Raw genomic sequence first — 19,753 nt, forward strand, 5'->3', positions numbered from 1 at the left:
AAAAAGTCTGCCAATATTCCAAGGGGCCTATGTGTGTGTTCAGGCACATTTTTAATGCTTCAGCAAGTAATCAACAACTCTAACTTAACCTACTGTACTAGTCAGGGTTCACCAGAGAACCAATTTTATATATATATATATATATATATATATATATATATATATATATATATATATATATATATATATATAATTGGCTATGTTTGGCTATCTCTGTGAGGGTGTTTCCAGATGAGATTAGCATTTGAATTGGACTCGGTAAAGTAGATTGTCCTCCCCAGTGTGGGTGGACATTTTATCTATATCTATCTGTCTATCTATCTGTCTATAGATAGATAGACAGATAGATAGACAGATAGATATATCGAGAGAGAGAGAGAGAAATATTTATTATGAGGAGTTGGCTCACATGGTTATGGAGGCTGAGAAGTCCCATGATCTGCTGTCTGGAATCTGGAGACCCAGAAAAGCTGGTGGGGTAACCTCGTCCACGTATGAAGGCCTGAGAACCAGGGGAGTCAGTTGTGTAAATCCCAGTCTGAGAGTATGAGAATATAAAATGAGATGTCTCAGCTCAAACACTGAGGCAGGGAAAAAGGGACAAATTCCTCCTTCCTCCTCCTTTTGTTCTATTCAAGCCCTCAATGGATTGAACAATGCCTACCCACACTGGGGAGGACAATCTACTTTGCTGAGTCCAATTCAAATGCTAAACTCACGTGGAAACACCCTCACAGACATATGCAGAAATAATGTTTAATCTGGACACCTTATAGCCAGTCAAAATGATATATAAAATTAACCATCACACCTTCACTTCATGTTTATGCAGAGTCTCAAGATCAGTCAGAGGTGAGTGTTGAGGGCCTTCTAGAGTTTTTCCTTGGCCCACACACAGCCCTGCATATGCATGTGGCCTTCTAGAGCCCCAGGAATATTTCATAGCTTTTCAAAGCACGCTACAGATATTTCATTTCCAGCTTTTCATTTTAAGATTTTTGGTCAACCTTTTGTTACCTCCAACTGGAATCTTCACCTCAGGCACTTATAATATTAAGTAATTTTATTGATTGTTTTCCACATGGTACCAACTCAAGACAAGGTTGACATAAGGGAAGCCATATTGTAGAAAAGAAACCCTTGAATGAGCTCTGACTAACTAACCCAGCTGTATATGCACCCTCCAGGAGATCTAACTGCTCTGTAAATTTTATGATCCCTGCTTGTGCATGTACCTCCCAGCTGTGATAAGATGATAACTTTGTTCTTTTGAGTTCCTTAGGAATGTGATGACCCTTGAACAGAGAGTCTATACTGATAGCCATCATCAATGAAAACTGAAAGATCTGGTGTGGTGACTCCCAGTCTGTAACACCAGAGGGTCAAAATTCCTAACCCCCTCCTCTATAACCCACCAGCCTATACAACTTCTGTAAGATTTTGTACCCCCTTAACATGGTCCTTTCAGACACTAGTCAGCCATCTTCCCCCTTGCTAGCAAGCTGTAATAAACTGCCCTTTCTCTGCCACCATCTTGCCTCTTGACAATTGGCTTTTGTCTCATGGTAAGCAGATCATTCCATTTGTGTGGTAACACACACATACCAAAAGGATAGTAATCTCAAATAAAGTCTACTCCCGATAATTCAGCTTTTCAGAGAACTGCCAGATCAAATAGTGACAATTCTATGGGAATGAAGCTTTTGGGAAGTTCCAAATGCTTTTTGCCTCTTCTCATGGCTGCTAGGCTGCTGTTTTTCACAGCTATTATACTTGCAACACTGTTGGTTTTCAAGGATACTGTAAAGCTGTGGAGAGGGAGATAGGGATATGGAAAGTTAAAAATGCCACAAAGCTCACCTTTGTTACCAAGATTTAGCTGTTTTTATTTAAGAAGTTCTCTTCATATTATTGCAAGGTTTTTCGTTAATTTTCAGAGTTATGAAAAACTTGATCTTGCCAATTTTATCCAGTGTTGTCGTTTCATGAAGAAGCAGATTTTTGAGATCCTTACTCTACCATCCTGAAAGTTCTTTCATCTATACAACATTATTTTTTTATTGAATAAAATTGGTTTATAACATTATATAGAATTCAGGTGTACATCATTAGATTTTGACTTCTGTATACACTACATCATGTTCACCACCGCAAGGTTAGTTTCCATCCCTTACCTTACAAATGTCTTTTTTTACCTCTTTTGCCCTCCCCTCAGCTCCCTTCCCCTCTGGAAACCACCAGTCTAATCTCTGTATCTTTCTGTTTGTTTGTTATTGTTGTTTTATCTTCCACATATGAGTGAAATCATATGGTATTTGTCTTTCTCTGTCTGACTTACTTCACTTAGCATAATACCCTCAAGGTCCATCCATGTTGTTGCAAATGGCAAGATTTTTATCTTTATTATGGTTTAATAGTATTCCATTATGTATATATATAATCACATCTTCTTTATCCATTCATCTGCCGGTGGGTATTTAGGTCGTTTCCACATCTTGGCTGTTGTAAATAATGCTGAAATGCACATAAGAATGCATATATATTTTCAAACTAGTGTTTTTGTATCCTTTGGATAAATACACAGAAGTGAAATAGTTCGATCATATGATAGTTCTGTTCTTAATTTTTGAAGGAATCTCCATACTGTTTTCATAGTGGCTGCACCAATTTACATTCTGACCAGTAGAGTGTCAGGGTTCCCTTTTCTCCACATCCTCTCCAACACTTGGTGTTTCTTCTCTTATTAATTATAGCCATTCTGACAGGTGTGAAGTGATATTTCATTGTGGTTTGGATTTGCATTCTCCTAAAATTTAATGATGTGGAACATCTTTTCACATGCCTGTTGACCATCTGTATATCTTCTTTGGAAAAATGTTTGTTCATATCCTCTGCCCATTTTTTAATTAGGTTGTTTGTTTTTTTGTTGCTGAGTTGTATGAGTTTTTTATATATTTTGGATATTAACCCCTTAGCAGATGTATAATTTGCAAATATCTCCTCCCACTAGGTACATTGTCTTTTTGTTTTCTTGCTGGTTTCCTTTGCTTTACAGAAGCTTTTTAGTTTGATGCGGTCCCATTTGTTGATGTTTTGTTTTGTTTCCCTTGCCTGAGGAGACATATTCAAAAAGACATTGCTAAGTCTGATGTCAAATAATGTACTACCCATGTTGTCTTCTAGCAGTTTTATGATTTCAGGTCTTACATTCAAGTCTTTATTCCACTTTGCGTTAATTTTTGTGTATGGTATAAGACAGTGGTCTACTTTCATTCTTTTGCATGAGGCTGTCCAGTTTTCCAAGCACCACTTATTGAAGAAACGTTCCTTTCTCCATTGTATGTTCTTGGCTCCTTTGTCAAAGATTAGCTATCCATAGACATGTGGTTCTATTTCTGGGGTCTCAATTCTGTTCCATTTATCTGTGTGTCTGTTTTTCTGCCAATGTTATGCTGTTTTGACTATTATAGCTTTGTAGTATACTTTGAAATCAGGGAATGTGATACCTCCAACTTTGTTCTTTTTTCTCAAGATTGCTTTGGTTATATGGGGTCTTTTGTTATTCTACATAAATTTTAGGATTCTTTGCTCTATTTTGATGAAAGATTGTCACTGGAATTTTGATAGGGAATGTATTAAATCTGTAGTTTGCTTTAGGCAATATGGACATTTTAACTATGTTAATTCTTCCAATCCATGAGCATGGAATATCTTTCCATTTCCTTATGCCTTCTTTACTTTATTTTAATAATATCTTATAGTTTTGAGTGTATAGGTCTTTCATCTCCTTGGTTAAAATTATTTCTAGGTATTTTATTATTTTTGTTGTCGTTGTAAATGAGATTGTTTCCTTGATTTCTCTTTCTGCTAATTTGGTGTTAGTGTATAGAAATGCAATTGATTTTTGTATGTTGATTTTGTACCTTGCAACTGCATTTGTTTATTAATTTTAAATGTTTTTTGGTGGATTCTTTAGGTTATTTTATATATAAAATCATGTCATCTGCAAATAGTGACAGTTTTACCTCTTCCTTTCCAATGTGGATACTTTTTATTTCTTTTTCTTGCCTAATTGCTCTGAGTAGGACTTCAAATACTATATTAAATGAAAGTAGTGAGCATGGACATGCTTCTCCTGTTCCTCTTCTTAGAGGGATAGCTTTCAGTTTTCACCATTGAGTCTGATGTTAACTGTGGGTTTGTCATATACAGCCTTTATTATATTGAGATAATGTCTTTCTATAGTCATTTTATTAAGAGATTTTTTATAAATGGATGTTTGGTCTTGTCAAATGTTTTCCCTGCATCTATTGAGATGACCTTATGATTTTTATTATTCATTTTGTTAATGTGGTGTATCACATCGATTGATTTGTGAATGTTGAACCACGCTTGCATCCTTGGAATAAATCCCACTTGATCACAGTGTATGATCCTTTAAAGTATTGTTGTATTTGGTTTGCTAATATTGTGTTGATTATTTTTGCCTCTATGTTCATCAGTAATATTGGCCATTAATTTTCTTTTTTTTGTGTCTTCCTTGTCTAGTTTTGATATCAGGGTAATGTTGGCATCATAAAATAAGTTAGGAAGTATCCTCTCCTTTTTAATTTTTTAGAAGAGTTTGAGAAGAATTGGTATTAAATATTATTTGCATCTTTAGCAAAATTCACCAGAGAAGCCATCTGGCCCTGGACTTTTGTTTTTGGGGAGGTTTTTGATTACTGTTTCTCTATTTCTTCTTGATTCTGTTTTGGAAAGTTGTATGATTCTAAGAATTTATCCCTTTCTTCTAGCTTATCCAACTTGTTGGCGTATAGCTTTTCATAGTACTCTCTTTGTATTTCTGTTGTATCTCTTATCATTTCTCCTCTTTTGCTTCTGATTTTATTTATTTGAGCCTCTTTTCTTTTTTTCTTAGTGAGTCTAACTAAAAGTTTGTCAATTTTGTTTATCTTTTGAAAGAACCAGCTCTTAGTTTCATTGATCTTTTCTATTATCTTATTTTAGTCTCCATTACATTTATTTCTGCTTTGATTTCTATTATTTACTTCCTTGGTTTCATTTGTCCTTCTTTTTCTAGTTCCTTTAAGTGTAATGTTAGATTGTTTGAGTTGTTTCTTGAGGTAGGCCTGTACTGCTATAAACTTCCTTCTTACTATTTTTGCTGCATCCCGTAGATTTTGCTATGTCATTTTTCATTTTTATTTGTCTCCAGGTATTATTTGATTTCTCCTTTGATTTCTTTGTTGATCCAACAGTTGTTCTGTAGCATGTGATTTAGTCTCCACATATTTGTGAATTCTATATTTTCTAGCTTTATTCTTGTAGTTGATTTCTAGTTTCATAGCATTGTTGTTGGAGAAGATTCTTGACATGATTTCAGTCTTCTTAAATTTATTGAGACTTTTTTGTTTCTCAGCATATGGTATGTCCTTGAGAATGGTCTATGTGCACTTGAAAAGAATGTGTATTCTGCTCCTTTTAGATGAAATGTTCTATATATATCTATGAAGTCCATCTAGTCTAATGTTTCATTTAAGGTCAATATTTCCTTGTTGACTTTCTGTCTGGATGATCTATCCCTTGATGTAAGTGGGGTATTAAAGTCCTCTACTACTATTGTGTTGCTGTCAGTTTCTCCCTTCAGGTCTGTTAATAATTGCTTTATATATTTTGGTGTTCCTATATTAGGTGCATATATAGTAATCAATCAATCAATCAATCAATAAACATCATGTCTTCTTGATGGATTGTCCCCATCATCATTGTACAATAGCCATCTTTGTCTCTTGTTATCTTTTTTGGCTTGAATTCTATTTTGTCTGATATATGTATAGCTATACCCACTTTCTTTTGATTACCATTTGCTTCGAGTATCATCTTCCTTCTTTTCACTTTGAGCCTGTTTGTCTTTAGAGCTGAATGGGTCTCCTGGAGGCACCATATCGTTAGGTCTTGTTTTTTAATTCATCCAACCACTCTGTGTTTTTATTGGTGAATTAAATCCATTTACATTCAGGGTGATTATTGATATACGAGTACTTAATAGTGCCATTTTATCTTTTGTTTTCTAGTTGCTCTGTATTTCCATTGCTTATTTGTCCTTGTATTTCTGTCTGCCATTTCAGTTTTGTGGTTTTATGTGATGTTTTTCTCAGTTTCCTCTTTTTTTCTGTTTCACGTCTATGCTATGAATTTTGGTTTTGTGGTTACCATGAGTTTTGTATAAAAAAAATCATGGATAAGATAGTCCTTTTTCTGCTGATAGTATTTTATTTTCATTTGCCTGAATAGGCTCCATACTTTTCCTCTTTCTATGTTTTTGTTGTCACAAATTATCCCTTTTTATGTTGTGAGTTCATTACTAAATTAAAGTGGTTAAAGTTATTTTTAATGTTTCCTTTCCCATTAACATTTATTTTATAATTAAGTGTTCACCAATCTATTCTGTTATAGAGTTGCAATCTTCTGACTTAGTCTATTTATCACTTTACTCAAAGATTTGTATATCTTTGCCTTTTAGTTTCAGGTAGGAGAGCTCCTTTCAACACTCCTTGTAAGGTAGCTTTAGTAGTGATGAACTCACTCATCTTTTGTTTCTCTGCGAAAGTCTTTATTTCTCTTTCATATATGAAGGATAATTTTGGTGGGTAAAGTATTCTTGGCTGATAGATTTTATCTTTAACTATTTTGAGTATATCATTCCACTATCTCTCCTGGCCTGTAGAGTTTCTGCTGAGAAATTTGCTGATATTATAATGGGGGTTCCCTTGTAAGTTGTTTTATTTCCCTTGGCTGTCTTTAATATTCTTTCTTTGTCATTGACTTTTGACAGTTTCATCATCACATGTCTTTGAGAAGGTCTTTTTATGTTGAGTTAATTGGGAGTTCTATTATCTTTGTGGATTTGTATATCCAGTTCCTTCCACAGATTTGGGAAGTTCTCAGCAATTATTTCTTTAACTAAGCTCTCTGCTCCCTTATCTCTCTTCTCCTTCTACTTCTCTTTCTACTTCTTGAAGTAACAAAATTATAGAAGCAGAGAGCATATTAATGATAGGGGTTAGGGAGTGGGGTTGGGAGGGAGTTGCTGTGGCTGTAAAAGAGTGGTACTAGGGATCTTTGTGATGAAATTGCTCTGCATCTTGACTGTAGTGGTGGTGGTCAATAAATCAATACGTGTAATAAAATTGCATAGAATTGATACATACACATATACATGTGCACAAATGAGTGGATTTAAAATCAATAAAATTTGAAAAAGGTCTGTAGACTATATGAATGTTAATTCCCTGGTCATGATATACTAGAGTCAGGTAAGATGTTACCATGGGGAGAAGTATATAAAGGGTATATGGGGTCTCTCTGTGTTATTTCTTACAACTGCATGTGAATCCACAATTATTTCAACATAAGCAGTTAAAAATAAATCAATCATTGTAATTCAACACATTTCAAGAAGAGAAAAATCATACTTCAATTGTTGTAGAAAATCATGCAATGAAATTCAATATCTATGCATGAAAACATATTTTAAAAACTGGACATGGGATTTCTCCTTAATCATATAAAAGTTAAGTACAAAATCTCCTAACCAGAACATGATAGCTAATAGTTACATGGTTCAGGCATTTTCTGTGGGAGATATGGTAGAGAAATGAATGTCCATTGTCATCAAATTTTTGGAGGAACTTGCCAGTAGAAATAGAGAAAATATGTACACGTTTTAAGTGTTCAAAGTAGGAAATAAAATTGTCATTATATGAAAAGTATAAGTATATATAAATAAAATATTTCAAAGGAAAATACAAATAAATTATTAGAATTAATGAGACTGACAGTGTACAAATTAATTATATGTATTATAACATTTTTATTATGAGATCATTGTAAACTCACATAGAAGCTACAAAAATAATACAAAGAATTTTTGTCTACCCTATGTGGGAGATCAAGATTTCACCACCCTGAAATATATCTCTTTACCTTGATTGTTTTCTCTGAGGGACATCTGACCTCCCTCACTAACTGCCTAAAGAATTTGACATGGTGGCTCCTTCCTGGAACAGATCTTCTGTCATGATGGCTGTAAAGATAATGTAGGATATAGGTTACAACAGGATAGGCACTAAGCCTCTTTTATCAAAAACTCTGTCTCTCCCTGACCATATTATGTATAGATGACCCTGAAAAGAATTGTCTTCCTGCCCTCTGAAGTCCCAGGCCACTACCCGCCCCCAACACGCTCCTCACCTTTAGCTGCAATACTTAAGCAAGCAGCTTAGACAGAGGGACGAGTTGCTCATTTCTGAGTTTCTCCCATGTATACATGTTATTAAACTTGGTATTATTTTCTCCTGCTAACCTGTCTTGTTAATTATTTGGCCAGCCATAAGAACCTTAAGGAAAAGGGCAGAGGGGGATTCTCCCTCTACCCCCGACAGTTTTGGCATAGTCACCAGGAGCCACACTGGCTGGCAAGTTTCCTTCTCTGGCTGGAAGATCTGCCTTCTCCCTGGACTACTGCAGATGATGAGATACGGGAACGCCTGACGAAAGCCGGCAAAAGATAAGACTTCTTACCACGTCAGCCTCCCGGAATCTCTATCTGCGAGCTCCGGAGGAAGGAAGTGGTGAGAATTTTTTCTCTTTCTAAATTTACATTGGCAGGAGAAAATATTTGGGAAACTAGTTTCTTGTGCGTTTAGTGACTCTTGGTTTAAATTTGGTAGAGTACTCTTGGTTTTGATCTTGATCCCTTTTCCTCCCAGAGTAGTCTCTGTCTTGTTCTGTGTCCTGAGAACTTGGCTTTGTGACCAGTGAGAATATGCTCCTTGGTCTCCACCATACAGAAGGTGCATTTACCAGGGTGTACCTTGGTGGCCAGTCGAGTAGACTGGGGTTCCGAACTGTCTCTTTGTCCGGCTGTGTAAAGCTCTCAGGGGAGTTTGTCATAAAGGGCCCAGTCCATAAGGGCTTTTGTTGTCTTAACTTTCGTTGCTTGTTAGTGCTAGAAAAATCCCATTACAGCATACGCCTGCCTGGTGTCACAGACTAGCGGGTCTGTGACTGGAGGCATCCCACACTATTGTGGGAGACCGGAGACACCATCCTTACCGCCTGTGCAACGAAGGTGTTTACTTTCTCTGAATTTCTTTGGGAGTGAATTCTGTGGATCATGGGGGCTACATCATCTGCGCCTTCACCAGGGATGCCTCTTGCATCCATGGTAAAGATTTATTCTAAGCGTGGAAAGTTACCTCCGGGTCTTTCCTTAAAAAGCCTTATTGGATAGAGTCACTATTGGAATAAATATACAAATGAAGACCCTACTCGTCAATGGCCAGATGACGGATCCTTTGAATTGAGAAAACCTCTATATTGAGGAAAAAAAATGTTTTGAGAGCTCTCACATAATTATTTATTTGGTACCTAAGAAAAGGCCAGAAAAAGGAAGGGAAAAATTGGAATAGCTTTAAGACCTTGACTCAAGTCACAATTGAATTGAGAACATGTAAAAGTGTAAGTGTTGATAAGATTCTAAAGGTTGGAATGTTTGAGCTAATTTTATATAAAGAGGTTACATCAACTTTGCCTGAGTATGTTTTAAAATGTCTGACTGGGAATGCTTCCCTTGTCCAAAATTAGAAGACCAAGACCTATTGATAAAAATCTTAATGAAAACTATGTCTAAAGGTATAAGAGGTAATGAAATTTACACGAAATTTTGTAAAAAAAAAAAACTGATGTTATTTCTATTCTAGAACTGGTTAACAAAAATAATAACTTAAATGATGGCTAATTTTATCATCTGATGTCTTATGAAGTCTTATAGGCAATCTAAATAATTATTGGGAACAAGTAAATAGTTGTGAAAAAGATAAATGTTAGATGAACTTTAAACAATAATTATGTGTTATGGTGGTTACAGCTTCCAAACTCTTTTTGGTGACTTAAAACTTTAAGAGTTTTGCTAAATTTATGATAAAAATTCTCTGAGTATCATCATTTCCAAATAAGATAAGATATTAGACATTGATTGCTAAATGTACATTTGTCTACTTTTGGCTTTTCATTACAGGAAAACTAAAAAGTGTTTTGGGTCTATTGGTAAACATGTGTTTTATTAAAAGATTGCACTATAAAGTAACATATTTCTAAAAATTATGAAGTGTTTATAAATTTTCCAAGCCACAAGACACTAATGTAAAAGAAAGTTTATAATTGTTTACTTAGCTTTTACTTACAAATTGGGGTTCCTAAGAGTTAAAATTTCTAATTAGTATGTGTGATAGAAGCTACTAAATATTAAGAAAAATATGTCTGTGTACAAGGAAAGTAAGATGTACAAAAAACATGCAAAGAATAAAAATATTTTGTTTGATTGATTAAGAAAGATAAATTTGTCCTCAAGTACTAGGAGGGAAAAGAAAGACATGGGACAAATTCTAAATGTAAAAAGAAAGTTATAGAAGGTTTGTGGAAGAGAAATTCTGGAAAAGGAGTTTTTGCATGGTCAAGTTGGCTAAGATTAAAATAAATTTAATTAAGTAAATGAGTTTTAATATCAGAAGTAAGCTCGTACAAAATTATAATTTGATTTTATTTCTCTTAAAAAGATAATTTTCTTGAACTTGATAAAGAGGTTATAAAAGATTTTTCTTTACCTTTGGGTAAGTCTACCTAAAAGACAGAAAAAAAAACCTGTTAAAATAATTTCCTGTGTTCAAAAGACTGAGGTCTCTCTATTAAGGCTTTTTGGACTGTTAATGATCTGTTTGCTTTGACTTTTTATATTTTTGACAAGCTCCCCGAAATTCATATCTTAAAGTCTTTTTTTTTACTTTTTTTCTTTGAGAATTTTCAAAGGGCCCTGGAACTTCTCAAAGAAATTTTCTCTCTTCCTATAAGGAGAAAGATACTTAACTTATTAGGCTTATTCAGTATGTTAAATTACATGGAAAGCATTGTCAGACAAGTGATGATAAGTCTGCTTAGGTGCTATTATGTCGGAAATGTTATTGACACAGGTGTTTTAAAATTGTATAACATTACTAAAATTCTGATCTGTTCTGGTTATCAGTCATAATTCTGGTTATTATTATTTTAAAATGTTGTATGTCACAAAATTAACCAAATTACTTTGTCAACTGCCATTTTGAGGTCTTGTTGTTTACAGACATTTCTTTGCTCTAATGTTTTTGCAAAATGTTTCAACTTCAGAAAAATACATGGAAAGGACTCTGACAGTTACACTGGAGTACAGGCTTCTGATAAACTTTGTGATCATAAAACTAAACTGGGTAAGAAATTACAAAAATCTGATGGAGAAACTGATAACTTCATGAAGCTGCTAACAAAAAGATTGGGATCAAGAATGGATTACACAGGACTGAATGAACTGATAAGGATTATTATAATTTTTATGACTTTTCATTTAAAGTATTGCTGAATTTTTAATGTTTTGTTTTTTCAGATTTAAGAAAAACTTCTCTTTTCTCCTGAGCTAGCTATGACATAGCAATTTGGTAAATGATACTTTTGTAAGTAAAATTAAAATATTTATCTTTTTCTCTCTATCTGATCCCTCGAATTTAAAAACTCTTAGTAAGTGAGTATTGTTGTTTTCATGGCAATATAGTTATTTGCATAAGTTCAATAAGAATCTGTTCTCCTTATAACAGGACACAATTAGAAACACTGGTAATATTACCAAGGTTGTGACTGGAACATCATATTTGCGATATAACCATACAGCTTTTGAGAAATGAAGATTGGGCTTTATAGAATAAACCACATGGAAATATTGGCCTGGTACCTTATCTTCCAAGCAACACTTACCAGGATAAGTAAAAAATGTCACTTATCTGGCAGGTACAAGGAACCTCAAAATATTTTGGGGGAACCTCGGAAGAGAGAAATTCACCAAAATCTGTAGGTATTGCAGGCAAAGTCTGATGACAAAATCCTTGGCTTGGCTTTCCTGGCCTCAAGAGGCCTTTAAAGTTCAATGTGAGATTCCTTATAAAGAGTTCCAGCAAAGCAGATTTAAAAGAGCCTATGTGATCAACTGCTATTCTTGCTGTACTTATGTAAATAATTGGGCCAACTCTATTGGAACTAGACTTATTTTGCAAACTAGTTAGTTTTAATTTGGCTATCTTAATGAAAATAAGGGTGATTTTAGACAGAAAAATTATATTTCAGTAAAAACTACAGTATACATTTGCAGATATTAGATCCTAGTTTTGTTAATTGTCTTTTGAGGTTTTTGTTTTATATCTGTTGACTGCACTAGATCCTGATTTCTTCTAGTCTCCTGAAATATCTGCCTACAGATATCCAAACTAACATTTTTTATTTTTTCCATCATTTTCATTTGGAATCACTGAAAATTGAACCTGCCCTTTTTCCTAAAGCTTTACAAACTGAAGCTGATGGACTTGATATAAACTTAAGAGATTACCTGATGACATCATCAGAGACATTTTAAACTGCAAAAGATGCTTTGACGCTAACATCTAAAAATCTTCTTAACTGGCTGTCCTCTAAACTCAGAAACCACTTTACAACTTGCTCCAACCATTAACCTTGTTTTTCTTTTGTTTACATAGAAATGCTTCTATTAAATACTTGATTGCTTGCTTCCACAATATAGGGGTAACCTTGAGAGCCCACCTGCATCACCACCTTCCAAAAGGAACTTAATTGAACTGATCTATTATCAGGCCTATGAAATGTGTTCAGTGAGATGAAACAATCTACCAACTCAGCTTCTAGACTACGAAACTTCTTTAAGTTTCAAAAGGACTGTGAAACTTTTAGTTTCAAAGGCGGGACTATGAGAGATCAAGATTTGGCCACCCTGAAACATATCTCTTTACCTTGATTGTTTTCTCTGAGGGACGTCTGACCTCCCTCACTAACTGCCTAAAGAATTTGACATGGTGGCTCCTTCCTAGAACAGATTTTCTATCATGATGGCTGTAAAGATAATGTAGGATAGAAGTTACCATAGGAAAGGCACCAAGCCTCTTTAATCAAAAACTCTGTCTCTCCCTGACCACATTATCTATAGATGACCCTAAAAAGAATTGTCTTCCTGCCCTCTGAAGTCGCAGGCCACTACCCGCCCCCAACATGCTCCTCGCCTTTAGCTGCAATACTTAAGCAAGCAGCTTAGACAGAGGAACGAGTTGCTCATTTCTGAGTTTCTCCCATGTATACATGTTATTAAACTTGGTATTATTTTCTCCTGCTAACCTGTCTTGTTAATTGTTTGGCCAGCCATAAGAACCTTAAAGAAAAGGACAGAGGGGGATTCTCCCTCTTCCCCTGACACCTACATACAGCTTATATAACCATAGTACAATTATCAAAGTCAGAAAATTTACTTCGGTTCAGAATGAGTAAACTGCAGACTTTATTTTTAATTCACCAGTTTTTAACATGCATTCATTTTTTTTTTTACTTTTGGTAAATAGTTCTATAAAATTTTTTCACACATATAGATTTGAGAATCATCACCACAATCAGGATACAGAAATGTTCCTATATCCCAAAGAATCTTCCTCAGGTAACTTTATATCACAGCCTCCTACTGATCAATCAAAACCTCTGTAAATCAATGATCCCTTTTAGAACCTAAAATTTTGACATTTCAAGAATATTGTATAAATGGAATCAGACAGAATGTAATCTTTTGATATTGACTTTTAAAATGGAGAATAATGCCTTTGAGATCCACCCAAGTTGATATGTATATCAATAGTTTGTTCTGTTTTTATTTTTGGGTAGTATTCCATCATATAGATGTACTACAATGTGTTTGCCCATTCACTCCATTGAAGGACATTTGGATTATTTTCACCTTTTGGCTATTACAAATATAACTGCTATGAACGATCACATGCAGGTTTTTTTTTTTTAAATATAGGTTTTTAATTTTCCAGAGAAAAATCCCAGGAGTGCAACTGCTGGGTGATAAAGTTAGTGCATGCTGAATAGTTTAAGAAATGACCACATTGTTATGCAGAGTTGTTGTACTATTTTGCACTCCTAGTAGCAATGTATGAGCAATCCAGGTGCTCAGCAAACTTTCTAGCATTAAGTATTGTCAGTAGTTTTTAAAATTTTCCCACTATAATAAGACAGTATTATAATGTAAATTTCTCTAGTGGCCCATGATTCTGAACATCTTTTTGTATCTATATTTGCCATCCATATATCTTTCTTGGTGACATGTCTCTTCAAGACTTTTGCCCATTTTCTAATTGGATTGTGTTTTTATTTTGGTTGAGTTTAGAGTGTTCTTTACATATTCTAGATAGAAGTCCCTAATTGTATATGTCATTTGAAAATATTTTCTTTTCATTATCTTTACATTATCTCTTTCATAACAAAAGTTTTCAATTTTGATGAGGAACAATTTATTGATTTTTTAATTTTATGGATTATTATTTTGGTGTCATATCTAAAAACTCTTCACTTAACCCTATCATAAAGATTTTCTCTTTTTTAAATTTTTTTTGTTATTTTACCTTTTATTTTTTAGTTTTATGATGTATTTTAAGCCAATACTTGTGTAAGGTATGCAGTTTAGGCTAAGGTTTATTTATCTATTTTTTGTCTATGTTTATCTGATTGTCCCAACACCATTTTTTGAAAAGGTTATCACGTTTCCATTGAATTACTTCTTCTGTTGTCAAAATCAGTTGGATGTGGTCAGTAAGATGGCAGAATAAGAGGTCTCCCACTCATATCGCACTTCAGCAACAATCATTTGGCAGCCATCCACAAGCAGAAGTGCCTTTGTGGGATCCAGGTTGCGGAATCTAGATTGTGAAACCCCAACGGAGCCCAAGATGAGGAGGGTCATTTCAAGAAGGCAGGCTGTGCCCAAGTGGCAGACTCATAGACTATGGTCCTGGCTACAGACCTGGAAGCAGCCCTGTCTCCCTGCAGACTCAGCTACAGTCCTGTTTGACCTTCGTCCTGCCACCAGAAACATCTTCCAAGGGACCTGGCAGGAGTCACACATGCCTGTGCCCTGGCTAAGAGGCTCACCAACCTCATTCATACATGTGGACCATGAAGTGTCTCATGACCTAGCTTCAGGCACTCTTAGTCAGCAATCCTGCCTGCGCATGGACTGGGTGGTAGACACACCCATCCATGCCCCTAGAAAGGTCCTCTGACCTTGGCCCAACAACAGATTTTGAAACAACTCTGTTACTCATCTCTAGCCCCTCTCAGCTATGAGCCATGAACATTCTTGCCTACCAAGGGACTTGCTGGGACACACACCCACTTAAGCCCCTGAAAGCAAACTCACTGACCTTGATCCAATTGTGGATATTGGAGAGAGCCCATAATCCATCCTTAGCCCCCACAACCACAGTCTGGGAGGAGTCCTGCTTCCCCAAGGACTCAGAAGGAAACACACCAATCCATAATCCCAGAGATATGCCTGCCAACCTCAGGATGACAGTAGATCTTGAAACAGTGCCATAACCTAACTCCAGCCCCTGAGAGCTGTGGACTGAGAGTGTCCCTACCAACACAAAGACTCAGAAACGGACATGCCCTCTTGTGCCGCTGGAGGGAGACCTACTGACATTGGTCCAACAGAAGATTCTGCAGAATACTTGGAACCCATCTCAGCCGCAGTCTGGGGGCAGTCTTGCTTACCCAGGAACCCAATAGGAGGAACTCCAAACCATGCCCCAAGAGGCAGACATGCAGACCTCAGTTCTGGCTGTGGATCCTGAAGAAGCTCTGTGACTTGGTTCCAACCCCTCTCAGCCACAGTCTGGAGCCAATCTTGCCCACCCAGGGACCTGCCCAGTGACCTGTCGGGAGCCCTCCCAGGAACATGGAAGGAGTCACTCATATGAATACCTAGTAACAGGTACAAAATCTGCAGACAATGAAGTGGACACTTGTACCACTGCCAGTCATACTGACCAAGATCCTGGAGGCAGTTTCATGCACCCAGGGAGCAGAGATATTCCACGTTTATCCAAGCCCCTGGTACACACCAGCCAACCATGGACTGCACCATGGACCCAGAAGCAGCCATGTGACATGGCACCAACCGTATTCAACTGCAATCATGGAGACAATACCATCAGCCTGAGAACCCAACTTGAAAAAGTTGTTACCTACAGAAACCAGTCTGCAGAGACTGGAAGAAGTGTTTTCTCCTTCAAATGCACAGACACTAATGCAAGTTTATGCAGATCATGAAAAATGAGGTAAAAATGACACCAACAAAGGAAATGAATAAAGCTCCAGTAAAAAACTCAAAAGAAATGGAGATATACAAACTGCCTGACAAGGAATTCAGAATAATCACCTTAAGGAAACTCAATAGGTGTAAGAGAAGAGAGAGAGAAAACTAAATGAAATCAAGAAAATAATGCATGAACAAAATTAGAAGTTTAATAAAGAAATGAACACCATAAAAAACCCAGAAAACTTTGACCTGAAGAGTACAATGATATAACTAAAAATAATAATCAATATAGAGCTTCAAAGGCAGACTTGATCATGAAGAAGAAGGAATCAGCAAACTTAAAGACAGCTCATTTGAAATTAGCCAGTTAGAGGAACAAAAAGAAAAAAGAATAACAAAGAGTAAAGCATATGAGAACTATGGAACAGCTTTAAACAAATGAATATATGCATAATGAGAGTCTTATTAGGAGAAAGAGACAAAAAATAACAGAAAATGTAGTTTTTTAGAGGGGTTTCCAGAAATTTTTAATAAAATATTAGTTTTGTCATACTTTTTTGTTGTTGTTTATTGTTATAATATTGGTTTATAACATTGTATAAATTTCAGGTGTACTTCGTTATACTTATATTTCTGCATGAATTAAATTATGTTCTCATGTTCACCACCTAAATACAACTTATAATCCATCACCACACACAAGTGCCTAATTATCCCTTTCACCTTCCTCCCTTCCCCCTTCCCCCCCGGGTAACCACCAGTCCAATCTCTGTCTCTGTGTGTTTGTTTGTTGTTGTTATCTACCACTTAATGAGTGAGATCATATGATATTTGATCTTCTCCCTCTGACTTATTTCACTTTGCATAATACCCTCAGTGTCCATCCATGTTGTCACAAATGGCTGGATTTCATCGTTTCTTATGCATGAGTAGTATTCCATTGTGTATAAACACCACATCATCTTTATCCATTTTTCCCTTGATGGGCACTTAGGTTGTTTTCCAAGTCTTGGCTATTGTGAGTAACGCTGCAATGAACACGGGGTGCGTATATCTTTACGCATTGGTGTTTTCAAGTCCTTTGGATAAATACCCAGCAATGGAATAGCTGGATCATATGGTAGTTCTATCTTTAATTTTTTGAGGAATCTCCATACTGTTTTCCATAGTGGCTGCACCAGTTTGCATTCCCCCAGCAGTGTATGAGAATTCCCTTCTTTCCACATGCACTCCAACACTTGTTTCCTGTCTTGTTAATTATAGCCATTCTGATGCACGTGAGGTGATATTTCATTGTAGTTTTGATTTGCATTTGCCTGATAATTAATGATGCTGAACATCTTTTCATGTGCCTGTTGGCCATCTGTGTATCTTCTTTGGAGAAATGTTTGTTCAGGTCTTTTGCCCATTTATTAACTGGGATGTCAGTTTTTTTGTTGTTGAGATGCATGGGTTCTTTATATATTTTTGACATTAATCCCTTATCAGATGTATGGTTTGCAAATATCTTCTCCCAATTGTCAGGTTGTCTTTTCATGTTGTTGATGGTTTCCTTTGCTGTGCAGAAGCTTTTTAGTTTGATGTAGTCCCATTTGTTTATTTTTTCTATTGTTTCTCTTGCCCGGTCAGACATTGTGCTTGAAAATATGTTGCTAAGACCGATGTTGAAGAGCATACTGCCTATGTTTTCTTCTAGAAGGTTCATGGTTTCAGGTCTTACATTCAAGTCTTTAACCCATTTTGAGTTAATATTTGTGTATTGTGTAAGGTAATGGTCTATTTTCATTTTTTTGCACGTGGCTATCCAGCTTGCCCAACACCATTTGTTGAAGAGACTTTCCTTACTCCATTGTATGTTCTTGGATCCTTTGTCGAAGATTAGCTGTCCGTAGATGTGTGGGTTTACTTCTGGGCTTTCTATTCTATTCCATTGATCTGTGTGTCTGTTTTTGTGCCAGTACCATGCTGTTTTGGTTACTATAGCTTTGTAGTATATTTTGAAATCAAGGAGTGTGATACCTCAGCTTTGTTCTTTTTTCTCAGAATTCTTTTAGTTATTTGGGGTCTTTTGTTGTTCTGTATAAATTTTAGGATTCTTTGCTCTATTTCTGTGAAAAATGTTGGAACTTTGATAGGGATTGCATTGAATCTATAGATTGCTTTAGGAAGTATGGACATCTTAATTATGTTAATAATTCTAATCCAAGTGCACAGAATATCTTTCCATTTCTTTGCATCTTCTTCAATTTCTTTAAGCAGTGTTTGATATTTTTCAGTGTACAGATCTGTCACATCTTTGGTTAAGTTTATTCCTAGGTATTTTATTCTTTTTTTTTTTTGCAATTTTACATGGGATTCTATCCTTAATTTCTATTTCTGCTACTTCAATGTTAGTGTATAGAAGTGCAGCTTATTTGTGTATGTGGATTTTGTATCCTGCAACTTTACCGTATTCGTTTATTATTTCTTAAAGGTTTTTGGTGGATTCTTTAGGGTTTTCTATATATAAAATCATGTCATCTGCAAATAGTGACAGTTTCACTTCTTCCTTTCCAATTTGGATCATTTTTACTTATATTTTTTGCCTGATTGCTCTGGCTAGGACTTCCAGTACTATGTTAAATAGGAGTGGTGACAGCGGGCATCCTTGTCTGGTTCCTGTTCTTAGAGGGGTAGATTTCAGTTTTTCACCATTGAGGATGATATTAGCTGTGGGTTGGTCATATATGGCCTTTATTATGTTGAGGTACTTTCCTCCTATACCCATTTTATTCAGAGTTTTTCTCATAAATGGATGCTGTATCTTGTCAAATACTTTCTCTGCATCTATTGAGATGATCATGTGATTTTTATTCTTCATTTTATTACCGTGGTGTATCACGTTGATTAATTTGCGAATGTTGAACCATCCCTGTATCCCTGGAAGAAATCCCACCTGATCATGGTATATAATCTTTTTAATATATTGTTGTATTTTATTTGCTAGTATTTTGTTGAGGATATTTGCATCGATGTTCATCAGTGATATTGGCCTGTAATTTTCTTTTTTGGCTTTGCCCTTGTCTAGTTTTGGTATCAGGGTAATTTCAGCTTCGTACAATGAGTTAGGGAGCATCCCCCACTCCTCAATTTTTTGAAAGAGCTTGAGCAGCATAGGTTTAAAGTCTTCTTTCAATGTTTGGTAGAATTCACCAGGGAAGCCGTCTGTTCCTGGACTTTTATTTAGGGCGAGGTTTTTGATTACTGTTTCAATCTCCTTACTGGTGATTGGTCTATTCAAATTCTCTGTTTCTTCTTGATCCAGTTTTGTAAGGATGTATGATTCTAGGAATTTATCCATTTCTTCCAGATTGTCCAATTTGTTGGTGCATAGCTTTTCATAGTATTCTCTTTTAATCTTTTGTATTTCTGAGGTTTCTGTTGTAATTTCTCCTCTTTCATTTCTGATTTTACTTATTTCAGCCTTCTCTCTTGTTTTCTTGGTGATTCTAGCTAAAAATTTGTCAGTTTTGT

The sequence above is a fragment of the Diceros bicornis genome, chromosome X (genome assembly GCF_020826845.1).
Source record: "Diceros bicornis minor isolate mBicDic1 chromosome X, mDicBic1.mat.cur, whole genome shotgun sequence".
NCBI lineage: Eukaryota > Metazoa > Chordata > Mammalia > Perissodactyla > Rhinocerotidae > Diceros > Diceros bicornis.